Source organism: Protopterus annectens, chromosome 9.part0 (genome assembly GCF_019279795.1).
Source record: "Protopterus annectens isolate FY-2018-M chromosome 9.part0, PAN1.0, whole genome shotgun sequence".
Taxonomy (NCBI): Eukaryota; Metazoa; Chordata; order Ceratodontiformes; family Protopteridae; genus Protopterus; species Protopterus annectens.
Window position 1 is genome coordinate 8,339,936 of NC_056743.1, and position 11,829 is coordinate 8,351,764.

Consider the following 11,829-nt stretch of genomic DNA (forward strand, 5'->3'; position numbering starts at 1 on the left):
GGTAGTGATTTTAGTGGTTACCTGCTGTTCTGTGTGATGACTAACAGAAGTGCTGTATCCAGGGATGGGGTAGTGATTTTAATGGTTACCTGCTGTTCTGTGTGATGACTAACAGAAGTGCTGTATCCAGAGATGGGGTAGTGATTTTAGTGGTTACCTGCTGTTCTGTGTGATGACTAACAGATGTGCTGTATCCAGAGATGGGGTAGTGATTTTAGTGGTTACCTGCTGTTCTGTGTGATGACTAACAGAAGTGCTGTATCCAGGGATGGGGTAGTGATTTTAATGGTTACCTGCTGTTCTGTGTGATGACTAACAGAAGTGCTGTATCCAGGGATGGGGTAGTGATTTTAGTGTTTACCTGCTGTTCTGTGTGGTGACTAACAGAAGTGCTGTATCCAGAGATGGGGTAGTGATTTTAGTGGTTACCTGCTGTTCTGTGTGATGACTAACAGAAGTGCTGTATCCAGGGATGGGGTAGTGATTTTAGTGGTTACCTGCTGTTCTGTGTGATGACTAACAGAAGTGCTGTATCCAGAGATGGGGTAGTGATTTTAGTGGTTACCTGCTGTTCTGTGTGATGACTAACAGAAGTGCTGTATCCAGGGATGGGGTAGTGATTTTAATGGTTACCTGCTGTTCTGTGTGATGACTAACAGAAGTGCTGTATCCAGGGATGGGGTAGTGATTTTAGTGGTTACCTGTTGTTCTGTGTGATGACTAACAGAAGTGCTGTATCCAGGGATGGGGTAATGATTTTAATGGTTACCTGCTGTTCTGTGTGATGACTAACAGAAGTGCTGTATCCAGGGATGGGGTAGTGATTTTAGTGGTTACCTGTTGTTCTGTGTGGTGACTAACAGAAGTGCTGTATCCAGAGATGGGGTAGTGATTTTAGTGTTTACCTGCTGTTCTGTGTGGTGACTAACAGAAGTGCTGTATCCAGAGATGGGGTAGTGATTTTAGTGGTTACTTCCTGTTCTGTGTGGTGACTAACAGAAGTGCTGTATCCAGAGATGGGGTAGTGATTTTAGTGTTTACCTGCTGTTCTGTGTGATGACTAACAGAAGTGCTGTATCCAGGGATGGGGTAGTGATTTTAGTGTTTACCTGCTGTTCTGTGTGGTGACTAACAGAAGTGCTGTATCCAGGGATGGGGTAGTGATTTTAGTGTTTACCTGCTGTTCTGTGTGGTGACTAACAGAAGTGCTGTATCCAGGGATGGGGTAGTGATTTTAGTGTTTACCTGCTGTTCTGTGTGGTGACTAACAGAAGTGCTGTATCCAGGGATGGGGTAGTGATTTTAGTGTTTAACTGCTGTTCTGTGTGATGACTAACAGAAGTGCTGTATCCAGGGATGGGGTAGTGATTTTAGTGGTTACAATGCTGTTCTGTGTGATGACTAACAGAAGTGCTGTATCCAGGGATGGGGTAGTGATTTTAGTGGTTACAATGCTGTTCTGTGTGATGACTAACAGAAGTGCTGTATCCAGAGATGGGGTAGTGATTTTAGTGGTTACCTGCTGTTCTGTGTGATGACTAACAGACGTGCTGTATCCAGGGATGGGGTAATGATTTTAGTGGTTACCTGTTGTTCTGTGTGATGACTAACAGAAGTGCTGTATCCAGGGATGGGGTAATGATTTTAGTGGTTACCTGTTGTTCTGTGTGATGACTAACAGAAGTGCTGTATCCAGGGATGGGGTAATGATTTTAGTGGTTACCTGTTGTTCTGTGTGATGACTAACAGAAGTGCTGTATCCAGGGATGGGGTAATGATTTTAGTGGTCACCTGTTGTTCTGTGTGATGACTAACAGAAGTGCTGTATCCAGGGATGGGGTAGTGATTTTAATGGTTACCTGCTGTTCTGTGTGATGACTAACAGAAGTGCTGCATCCAGAGATGGGGTAGTGATTTTAGTGTTTACCTGCTGTTCTGTGTGGTGACTAACAGAAGTGCTGTATCCAGGGATGGGGTAGTGATTTTAGTGTTTACCTGCTGTTCTGTGTGGTGACTAACAGAAGTGCTGTATCCAGGGATGGGGTAGTGATTTTAGTGTTTACCTGCTGTTCTGTGTGGTGACTAACAGAAGTGCTGTATCCAGGGATGGGGTAGTGATTTTAGTGTTTAACTGCTGTTCTGTGTGATGACTAACAGAAGTGCTGTATCCAGGGATGGGGTAGTGATTTTAGTGTTTACCTGCTGTTCTGTGTGATGACTAACAGAAGTGCTGTATCCAGGGATGGGGTAGTGATTTTAGTGTTTACCTGCTGTTCTGTATAATGACTAACAGAAGTGCAGTATCCAGGGATGGGGTAGTGATTTTAGTGGTTACCTGCTGTTCTGTGTGATGACTAACAGAAGTGCTGTATCCAGGGATGGGGTAGTGATTTTAGTGGTTACAATGCTGTTCTGTGTGATGACTAACAGAAGTGCTGTATCCAGGGATGGGGTACTGATTTTAGTGGTTACCTGCTGTTCTGTGTGGTGACTAACAGAAGTGCTGTATCCAGAGATGGGGTAGTGATTTTAGTGGTTACCTGCTGTTCTGTGTGATGACTAACAGACGTGCTGTATCCAGGGATGGGGTAGTGATTTTAGTGTTTAACTGCTGTTCTGTGTGGTGACTAACAGAAGTGCTGTATCCAGAGATGGGGTAGTGATTTTAGTGGTTACCTGCTGTTCTGTGTGGTGACTAACAGAAGTGCTGTATCCAGGGATGGGGTAGTGATTTTAGTGGTTACCTGCTGTTCTGTGTGGTGACTAACAGAAGTGCTGTATCCAGGGATGGGGTAGTGATTTTAGTGGTTACCTGCTGTTCTGTGTGATGACTAACAGAAGTGCTGTATCCAGGGATGGGGTAGTGATTTTAATGGTTACCTGCTGTTCTGTGTGATGACTAACAGAAGTGCTGTATCCAGGGATGGGGTAGTGATTTTAGTGGTTACTTCCTGTTCTGTGTGATGACTAACAGAAGTGCTGTATCCAGAGATGGGGTAGTGATTTTAGTGGTTACCTGCTGTTCTGTGTGATGACTAACAGAAGTGCTGTATCCAGGGATGGGGTAGTGATTTTAGTGGTTACCTGTTGTTCTGTGTGATGACTAACAGAAGTGCTGTATCCAGGGATGGGGTAGTGATTTTAGTGTTTAACTGCTGTTCTGTGTGATGACTAACAGAAGTGCTGTATCCAGGGATGGGGTAGTGATTTTAGTGTTTACCTGCTGTTCTGTGTGGTGACTAACAGAAGTGCTGCATCCAGGGATGGGGTAGTGATTTTAGTGGTTACCTGCTGTTCTGTGTGGTGACTAACAGAAGTGCTGTATCCAGGGATGGGGTAGTGATTTTAGTGGTTACCTGCTGTTCTGTTTGATGACTAACAGAAGTGCTGTATCCAGGGATGGGGTAGTGATTTTAGTGGTTACCTGCTGTTCTGTGTGGTGACTAACAGACGTGCTGTATCCAGGGATGGGGTAGTGATTTTAGTGGTTACCTGCTGTTCTGTGTGATGACTAACAGAAGTGCTGTATCCAGAGATGGGGTAGTGATTTTAGTGGTTACTTCCTGTTCTGTGTGATGACTAACAGAAGTGCAGTATCCAGGGATGGGGTAGTGATTTTAGTGGTTACCTGCTGTTCTGTGTGGTGACTAACAGAAGTGCAGTATCCAGGGATGGGGTAGTGATTTTAGTGGTTACCTGCTGTTCTGTGTGATGACTAACAGAAGTGCTGTATCCAGGGATGGGGTAGTGATTTTAATGGTTACCTGCTGTTCTGTGTGGTGACTAACAGAAGTGCAGTATCCAGGGATGGGGTAGTGATTTTAGTGGTTACCTGCTGTTCTGTGTGATGACTAACAGAAGTGCTGTATCCAGGGATGGGGTAGTGATTTTAGTGGTTACAATGCTGTTCTGTGTGATGACTAACAGAAGTGCTGTATCCAGGGATGGGGTAGTGATTTTAGTGGTTACCTGCTGTTCTGTGTGGTGACTAACAGACGTGCTGTATCCAGGGATGGGGTAGTGATTTTAGTGTTTACCTGCTGTTCTGTGTGATGACTAACAGACGTGCTGTATCCAGAGATGGGGTAGTGATTTTAGTGTTTACCTGCTGTTCTGTGTGATGACTAACAGAAGTGCTGTATCCAGGGATGGGGTAGTGATTTTAGTGGTTACTTCCTGTTCTGTGTGATGACTAACAGAAGTGCTGTATCCAGAGATGGGGTAGTGATTTTAGTGGTTACTTCCTGTTCTGTGTGATGACTAACAGAAGTGCTGTATCCAGGGATGGGGTAGTGATTTTAATGGTTACCTGCTGTTCTGTGTGATGACTAACAGAAGTGCTGTATCCAGGGATGGGGTAGTGATTTTAGTGTTTACCTGCTGTTCTGTATAATGACTAACAGAAGTGCTGTATCCAGGGATGGGGTAATGATTTTAGTGGTTACCTGTTGTTCTGTGTGATGACTAACAGGAGTGCTGTATCCAGAGATGGGGTAATGATTTTAGTGGTTACCTGTTGTTCTGTGTGATGACTAACAGGAGTGCTGTATCCAGAGATGGGGTAGTGATTTTAGTGTTTAACTGCTGTTCTGTGTGATGACTAACAGAAGTGCTGTATCCAGGGATGGGGTAGTGATTTTAGTGGTTACCTGTTGTTCTGTGTGATGACTAACAGAAGTGCTGTATCCAGAGATGGGGTAGTGATTTTAGTGGTTACCTGTTGTTCTGTGTGATGACTAACAGAAGTGCTGTATCCAGGGATGGGGTAGTGATTTTAGTGGTTACCTGCTGTTCTGTGTGGTGACTAACAGAAGTGCTGTATCCAGGGATGGGGTAGTGATTTTAGTGGTTACCTGCTGTTCTGTGTGATGACTAACAGAAGTGCTGTATCCAGGGATGGGGTAGTGATTTTAGTGGTTACTTCCTGTTCTGTGTGGTGACTAACAGAAGTGCTGTATCCAGGGATGGGGTAGTGATTTTAGTGGTTACTTCCTGTTCTGTGTGGTGACTAACAGAAGTGCTGTATCCAGAGATGGGGTAGTGATTTTAGTGTTTACCTGCTGTTCTGTGTGGTGACTAACAGAAGTGCTGTATCCAGGGATGGGGTAGTGATTTTAGTGGTTACTTCCTGTTCTGTGTGGTGACTAACAGAAGTGCTGTATCCAGGGATGGGGTAGTGATTTTAGTGGTTACCTGTTGTTCTGTGTGGTGACTAACAGAAGTGCTGTATCCAGAGATGGGGTAGTGATTTTAGTGGTTACTTGCTGTTCTGTGTGGTGACTAACAGAAGTGCTGCATCCAGAGATGGGGTACTGATTTTAGTGGTTACCTGCTGTTCTGTGTGATGACTAACTTTTAGTTATGTACTCACCATAACTTCAGATGTTTGGGATCCATCTCGCCTACATTCTGACTGATGGGTTCAGAGCCGATCCCTCGGCTCCGACTCGGCACACTTATGCCAAAGAGCGAAGTCTCTTATTGGCTGAGCTTACTATATCCCAGGATGCACCACTACCAGTCCCCCAGATCTAGTTTGTCCCCATACATGCACACACGCATGCACTGCTTATATAACATCGCCAGATGAAACAAGATAAAAAACAGTAGAACTCAAACCATTCAATCTCTTCTGATCTCCAAGGCAGGGGGAAGGAGGGTGGGTATTAGGAATGTAGGCGAGATGGATCCCAAACATCTGAAGTTATGGTGAGTACATAACTAAAAGATGTTATGTGGTCCTATCTCGCCTACATTCTGACTGATGGGACAGCGTCCCTAGCACCTGAATCCTGGGTGGCTCACTGGAAAACACTCCTGAGTACCGTGGAACCAAATGATGCTCGCCCTTTAGATGCCACATCAAATTTATAGTGGGAAATGAAAGTGTGCGGGTTGGACCAAGTAGCCGCAGCACAAATCTCAGAAATAGTGAGCTTGGAATGAAATGCAATAGAGGTAGCCATAGCTCTAGTAGAGTGAGGTTTGACAGATGTTGTAAGTTTCTTATTTGAAGAGGAATAAGCCTGAGTTATGCAATCTCTAATCCATTTGGCAATAGTAGCTTTAGTGATGGTTTTACCCAGTTTATTATCTGAAAAGGACACAAACAATTGGTCTGTTTTTCGAATTTGTTGAGTCCTGTCTAGATAGAAGCGCAATTGCCTGTGAACATCCAATTTATGCAAGGTGTATTCCGCTTTGTTTGAAAATTTTGGAAAGAAAACTGGTAGCTCTAGAGATTGTTGGAGACAGAGATTAGAACAAACTTTTGGAACAAAAGATGGATTAGGCCTAAGTGATACTCTATCCTTGTGAAAAATCAAGTATGGTGGTTTGATAGATAGGGCTTGAAGTTCTGAAACTCTTCTTGCAGAGGTAATTGCAATTAAGAAGGCAGTTTTCCAAGACAGATATTTCAACTCACATGTAGCAGCCGGTTCAAAGGGGGAAGATGTTAAGGCACGAAGTACCAAATCAAGATCCCACAGAGGCGCAGGATGAAAAACTGGGGGTCTTAAAAGCACAGCACCTTTCATGAAAGTTTTACATAATCTGCTACTCATCAACGGTGGGTCTATGGATTCGTGAAATTTGGAGATAGCAGCTAGTTGGACTTTAATAGTAGAGACTGAAGATCCTTGATTAAACAAGGATGTTAAAAATTTCAAGACCTCTGGTATCGAGGCAGTAATAGGGTCTAAGCCTCTGAGTTGAGCCCAGATAGCAAACCTCTTCCACTTACTGTGATACAATTTCTTAGTGGTGGGTTTGTGGGCTGAAGATAAAATGTGAATAACTTCCGGGTCCAAGGTGTGATTTCTGACTAAAGTCGGAAGTGGAGGAGCCAAGCTGTTAATTTCAAAGTGTGAAGGGACTGGTGCTGTTGTCCCGACTGATGAATCAGAAGGTCCGGAGTTAGATCCAAAACCAAGGACCGTCCAGAGCATATTTCTGTCGTGGGGAACCATACCTGACGAGGCCAGTGGAGCAATTAGAATCATTGTGGACCCCAATTGGGAAGCTTTCTGGATGACTTTGGGGAGGAGTGGAACCGGAGGGAAAGCGTAAAGCAGTCCTGTTGGCCAAGGTTGGACTAGAGCATCCGTAGCTGCCTCCCCTTGACGCGAGGTCAAGGAAAAGAACCTTTGCACTTGTGTTTTGTGGTGTTGCAAACAGGTCGCAGCACGGAATCCCCCATCTTTGAAAATCTGAGCTGCTACTGTTTCGTTCAGGGACCACTCGTGAGGAGAGAGAATAGTCCTGCTCAGTCTGTCTGCCAATACATTGGATTTTCCTGGAATGTGGGTCACTACCAGGAAGCGGTTGGTAGCCACTGCCCATTCCCACACCCTCATGGCCTCTCTGCAAAGGGGGTAAGATCTGGTCCCTCCTTGTTTGTTTAGATACCAGACCACCGACATGTTGTCTGTGTGGATAGCGATAATGCCTTGAGGAAGAAAGTTGTGGAGGGCTTGTAGGGACAGAAGTACAGCCCTCATTTCCAACACATTGATATGGAGAAATGTTTCGTTTGGAAGCCAAGAACCCTGAACTGACCTGCCCAGACAATGGCCCCCCCACCCCGTCTGGGAGGCATCCGTCGTCAAGGTGGCTACCGGAGGGGGCATAACAAAAGGTCTTCCCTGATTCAGATTGGATGGCAGAAGCCACCAGCGGAGGTCCCGTTTGCACGTTTCTGTAATCAGTATGTGATGATTGAGGGGGAGATCCTGAAAGGACCATTGTGTCGATAACAGCCACTGAAGAATCCTCATGTGCAATCTTGCCAGAGGAACTAGGAGAACCGTGGCAGACATTGAACCTAAAAGTTGCAGGACCAACCTGGCTGGGGCTTTGGATCTTAGAAGCAGGGCTCGGACTTGCCCTTGTAATGTTTGTATCCTTCGGTAGGAAGGAAGATTCGCATCAATTTTGAGTCTATCTCTGCTCCTATGAATCTTATGCGCTGAGAAGGCAGCAAGACAGACTTTGACCAGTTGAATGTAATTCCCAGGGAAGCACCCAGGAGATGGTGGCTTGTAGGTTCTCTAGTAGTAGATGCCTGGTGGTGGCAGTCAGGAGCCAGTCATCCAGATAGGGAAACACTTGGAATCGAGACTCCTCAGGTGAGCAGTCACTACTGCCAAACACTTGGTGAACACCCTGGGGGCTGTGGTGAGACCAAAGGGCAGTGCACAAAATTGGAAATGACTGTCTCCCAGGCTGAAGCGCAGATACCTCCTGGACGCCTGATGTATCGGTATGTGATAATAGGCGTCCTTGAGATCTATGGAGCACATCCAAACATCTTTCTCCAACAATGGGAGAATGGACTGTAAAGTGACCATTCGGAATTTGGACTTCACGACGGACTGGTTTAGTTTGCTGAGATCCAAAATGGGTCTCAGGTCCCCTGTCTTTTTTGGCACTAAAAAGAACCTTGAGTAATTTCCGGATCCAATCTGGTCTGTGGGGACCGGTTGGATGACTCCTTTTCCTAGCAGCTTTGAAGCTTCTACGGCTGCAATTTCCCTTTGACTGGGTGGTGGGTCCGGGATTTTTTTGGACGGTTGGGGTGAGTGTGTGAAGGGAATGGTGTAACCTCCGGCGATAATCCGAAGCACCCATCTGTCCTGAGTAATAGACTCCCAGGCTTTTAGGTGCTTGGCAAAACGGCACCCGACTGGCTCTGGAGCAGCACAGCCGGGCAATCCCTCATGGAGTCTGGGAGGCTGAAGAGCCACGAAAGGACTCGCGGTCTCCAGTGTTGCGGGGCCCTCTGCCGCCTCTGGGATGGCGTCTCCCAGAAAAATTTCCCCGTCCTCTGCCTCTGGAAGGGGAATCTTCCTGCTGTTGAGGGAAGAATTTCTGTGATTTGCGGAACCACATCTTCCCTCCTCTTTTAGCCTTGGGATAAGGCCGAAAGGGAGTGGAATAACGTGCTCCTACGGCAGATAAAGTCTTTCCCTCTTGCTCACAGCGGGTAAGAGTGTCTTTTACCTTGGGTCCAAACAAAGAGGACCCATCAAAGGGAGCGTCGGCAAAGGAAGACTTGAAGGCCTCCGCGAAATGACACAAACAGAGCCAGGCTTGCCTCCGTAGAGCCACGCCTGTGCCTGCCGCTCTACCCGCCCCTTCGGCCGCATATGAGATGAGCCTCATGGACGAGTTAGAAATCGAGGTGAGGATAGCCAACTGAGAGCTAACCGACTGGGCTAGCTGCTTAGGTAGGTTACCTGAGAGGGAATCTGAGAGCTCCTTGACCAGATCCCTCTGTAGTCTGGTGAAATGTGTCAAATAATTCAGGGACCTCAGAGTAAAGGCCGCTGAAGTCAGGGTGCGCTTCCCGTACCGGTCCATGCTCCTAGACTCCTTATTAGGAGGATGGACGGACGTTGAAGCCTCTGCCACGTCCTGCTGGGTAGCAGATGCCACCACCATGGCATCTACAGCCACGCCTTTCGTTAAGAACTCCTTCTCGGGTGGGGCAGACAAAAATTTGTTAGGGCGAGAAGGCACTGGTTCCACAGTATCTGGATGTTCCCACGCCCTCCGACAAACCAAATCCAGGAGCTCGTCGAAGGGCGGAGACACCCAAGAGGCGGAGGGCTGAGCCCCGAAGGCCTTGAGAAACACTGACTCATCAACGGAGGGGGGTTTGGAATTCCAGCCGCCTCGTTGCTTAAGGATCTCTAGAATGTCTGCAAATGAGACATCATCCGAGGAAGACTTTGGGGACCCTTCCGCATCATCAAGATCAGTGTCCGATGTAAGAGACTCATCGGGGGAGTCCACGTGCTTCCTCTTGCACGATCTCTTCCTTGGGGGCTCTTCCGAAGACAACTCCGAAGAACCCTCAGGAGGAGGGAACCCCAGTGGGGGTAACCTCAGGCCCCGGGGCTCCGCTGCCTAGAGACAGGGGAACTGCCAAAGACCCAGTCTCCATGCCCAGGGAAGGTGCCGGTAAAGCTGTAGAGATGGCCGAAGAAGACTTGGCCAAGGCACTCCTCATAGCTCTGAAAGCCGGACCCCCAGAATCCTGGGAGTGTCCGGTCCCCGGAGCCATGATAGCAGACGGAAGTCCCGCGGCCGAAGCACCGAGAGGGAGGCTCGGAACCGACAGCATTGGTCCCGAAACGTCACCCCCGGGTCCAGCCGAAGAAGTCCGTGTGCTAAACCCGGACCCAAAGGCCGGGGTTGGAGTAAGGGTCAGAGCCGACCCCAGGATTTCTACTGGCTCCATTAGCACCTGCTCCGACGGAGCCGAAGCGGTCGGAGGAGGAATGGCAATGGAGTGGGCTATCGGCTCCGAAGCCAATTGGGTCGGAGCCGAAACCAATTTTTGAAAGACTGGGGACTGGAACAGTCTTTGGAGCACCCTGTCTATGTCCGAATCTGACATCCTCGATGACCTGGAAGAGACCGAACTGGTCCGAGTAGGTCTCTCCAACGGCTCCAAGGGACTAGGGGACCGGCTCCGAGGCGACTCGATAACTATCGGCGCCGAAGGAGTGTTCAAACCAAATTCCATCTGTGCCGAAAAGGACTTCGGCGCCGAGGAGGAAGTGTCTGAGCGGACAACCTTCATCGGCTCCGAGATCAGTGGAGCCGATGAAGGTGACCCGCCTCTCGATGCCCCAGCCATCGGCTCCAAACCCAGAGGAGTCGAGACTGGAGGCATCGAGGCAGACCGTTCCACCCTCGGCTCCGAAGTCCGTGGAGCCGAAGGAGAAGCCTGCCTATGTCTTTTGGCGGTCGGGTCCGACGGACTGGTCGGAGCCGACGCCCTTTTCTTTTTAGCAGGAGAAGGAGAGGACGCTAATGCTTCTTCAAAAGAGGGTTTTATAAGGCCTTTCAAAATAAGTTTATTTTTCCTCTCTTGGAGGACCCTCGAGGAAAACGCGTGACACACGCTGCAGGACTCCTGCAAATGTTTGGCGCCCAAACAATATACACAGAGAGAGTGGTCATCTGTGATTGACATTTTAAAACTGCACTTAGTGCACTTCTTAAAGCCCGAAGGCCTAGGAGCCTGAGACATTATAGCAACAAATTTAGTAACTCTATCACAGAAAAACACTTTTTTTTTTTTTTTTAAATGACTGTCACTACAATGATTAGCTTACGGTTGCCGATTAAGATTGACAGTCCGACAACTACAAAAAAAAAATAACTAAAGGGGATCCTAGAACCCCTAAGGATTTGAAAAACAATTGACTGACAGGGAAAGGCCCTTCAATTCAAAGGGGCCTCTAGTCAGAACAAACACACACACACACAAATTTTCCACAAAAATACCAGTCACACACAAAAGTACGGTATAGCTGTTAAAACAGCTTTTTGTTATAGAATTAGAAAATTCCTGACAGAAAAAGTTAGTGAAAAACACTACTTAGCTCAGCCAGCTCGAGACCACGTCTTTGCTAGTTAGCGCAAAGCGAGATCTGGGGACTGGTAGTGGTGCATCCTGGGATATAGTAAGCTCAGCCAATAAGAGACTTCGCTCTTTGGCATAAGCGTGCAGTCGAGCGAGGATCGCTCGAACCCATCAGTCAGAATGTAGGCGAGATAGGATCACATAACATCAGACGTGCTGTATCCAGGGATGGGGTAGTGATTTTAGTGTTTAACTGCTGTTCTGTGTGGTGACTAACAGAAGTGCTGTATCCAGAGATGGGGTAGTGATTTTAGTGGTTACCTGCTGTTCTGTGTGGTGACTAACAGAAGTGCTGTATCCAGGGATGGGGTAGTGATTTTAGTGGTTACCTGCTGTTCTGTGTGGTGACTAACAGAAGTGCTGTATCCAGGGATGGGGTAGTGATTTTA

The 11,829-nt window shown here is 47.3% G+C and overlaps 1 protein-coding gene across 2 annotated transcripts in view; it reads right to left on the reverse strand.

The window, feature by feature from the left end:
• The window catches only part of ARHGAP1 (Rho GTPase activating protein 1), a 1,661,218-nt gene that overhangs the window by 177,149 nt on the left and 1,472,240 nt on the right, over positions 1 to 11,829 (reverse strand). The gene's annotated exons all lie outside the window — the stretch shown is intronic.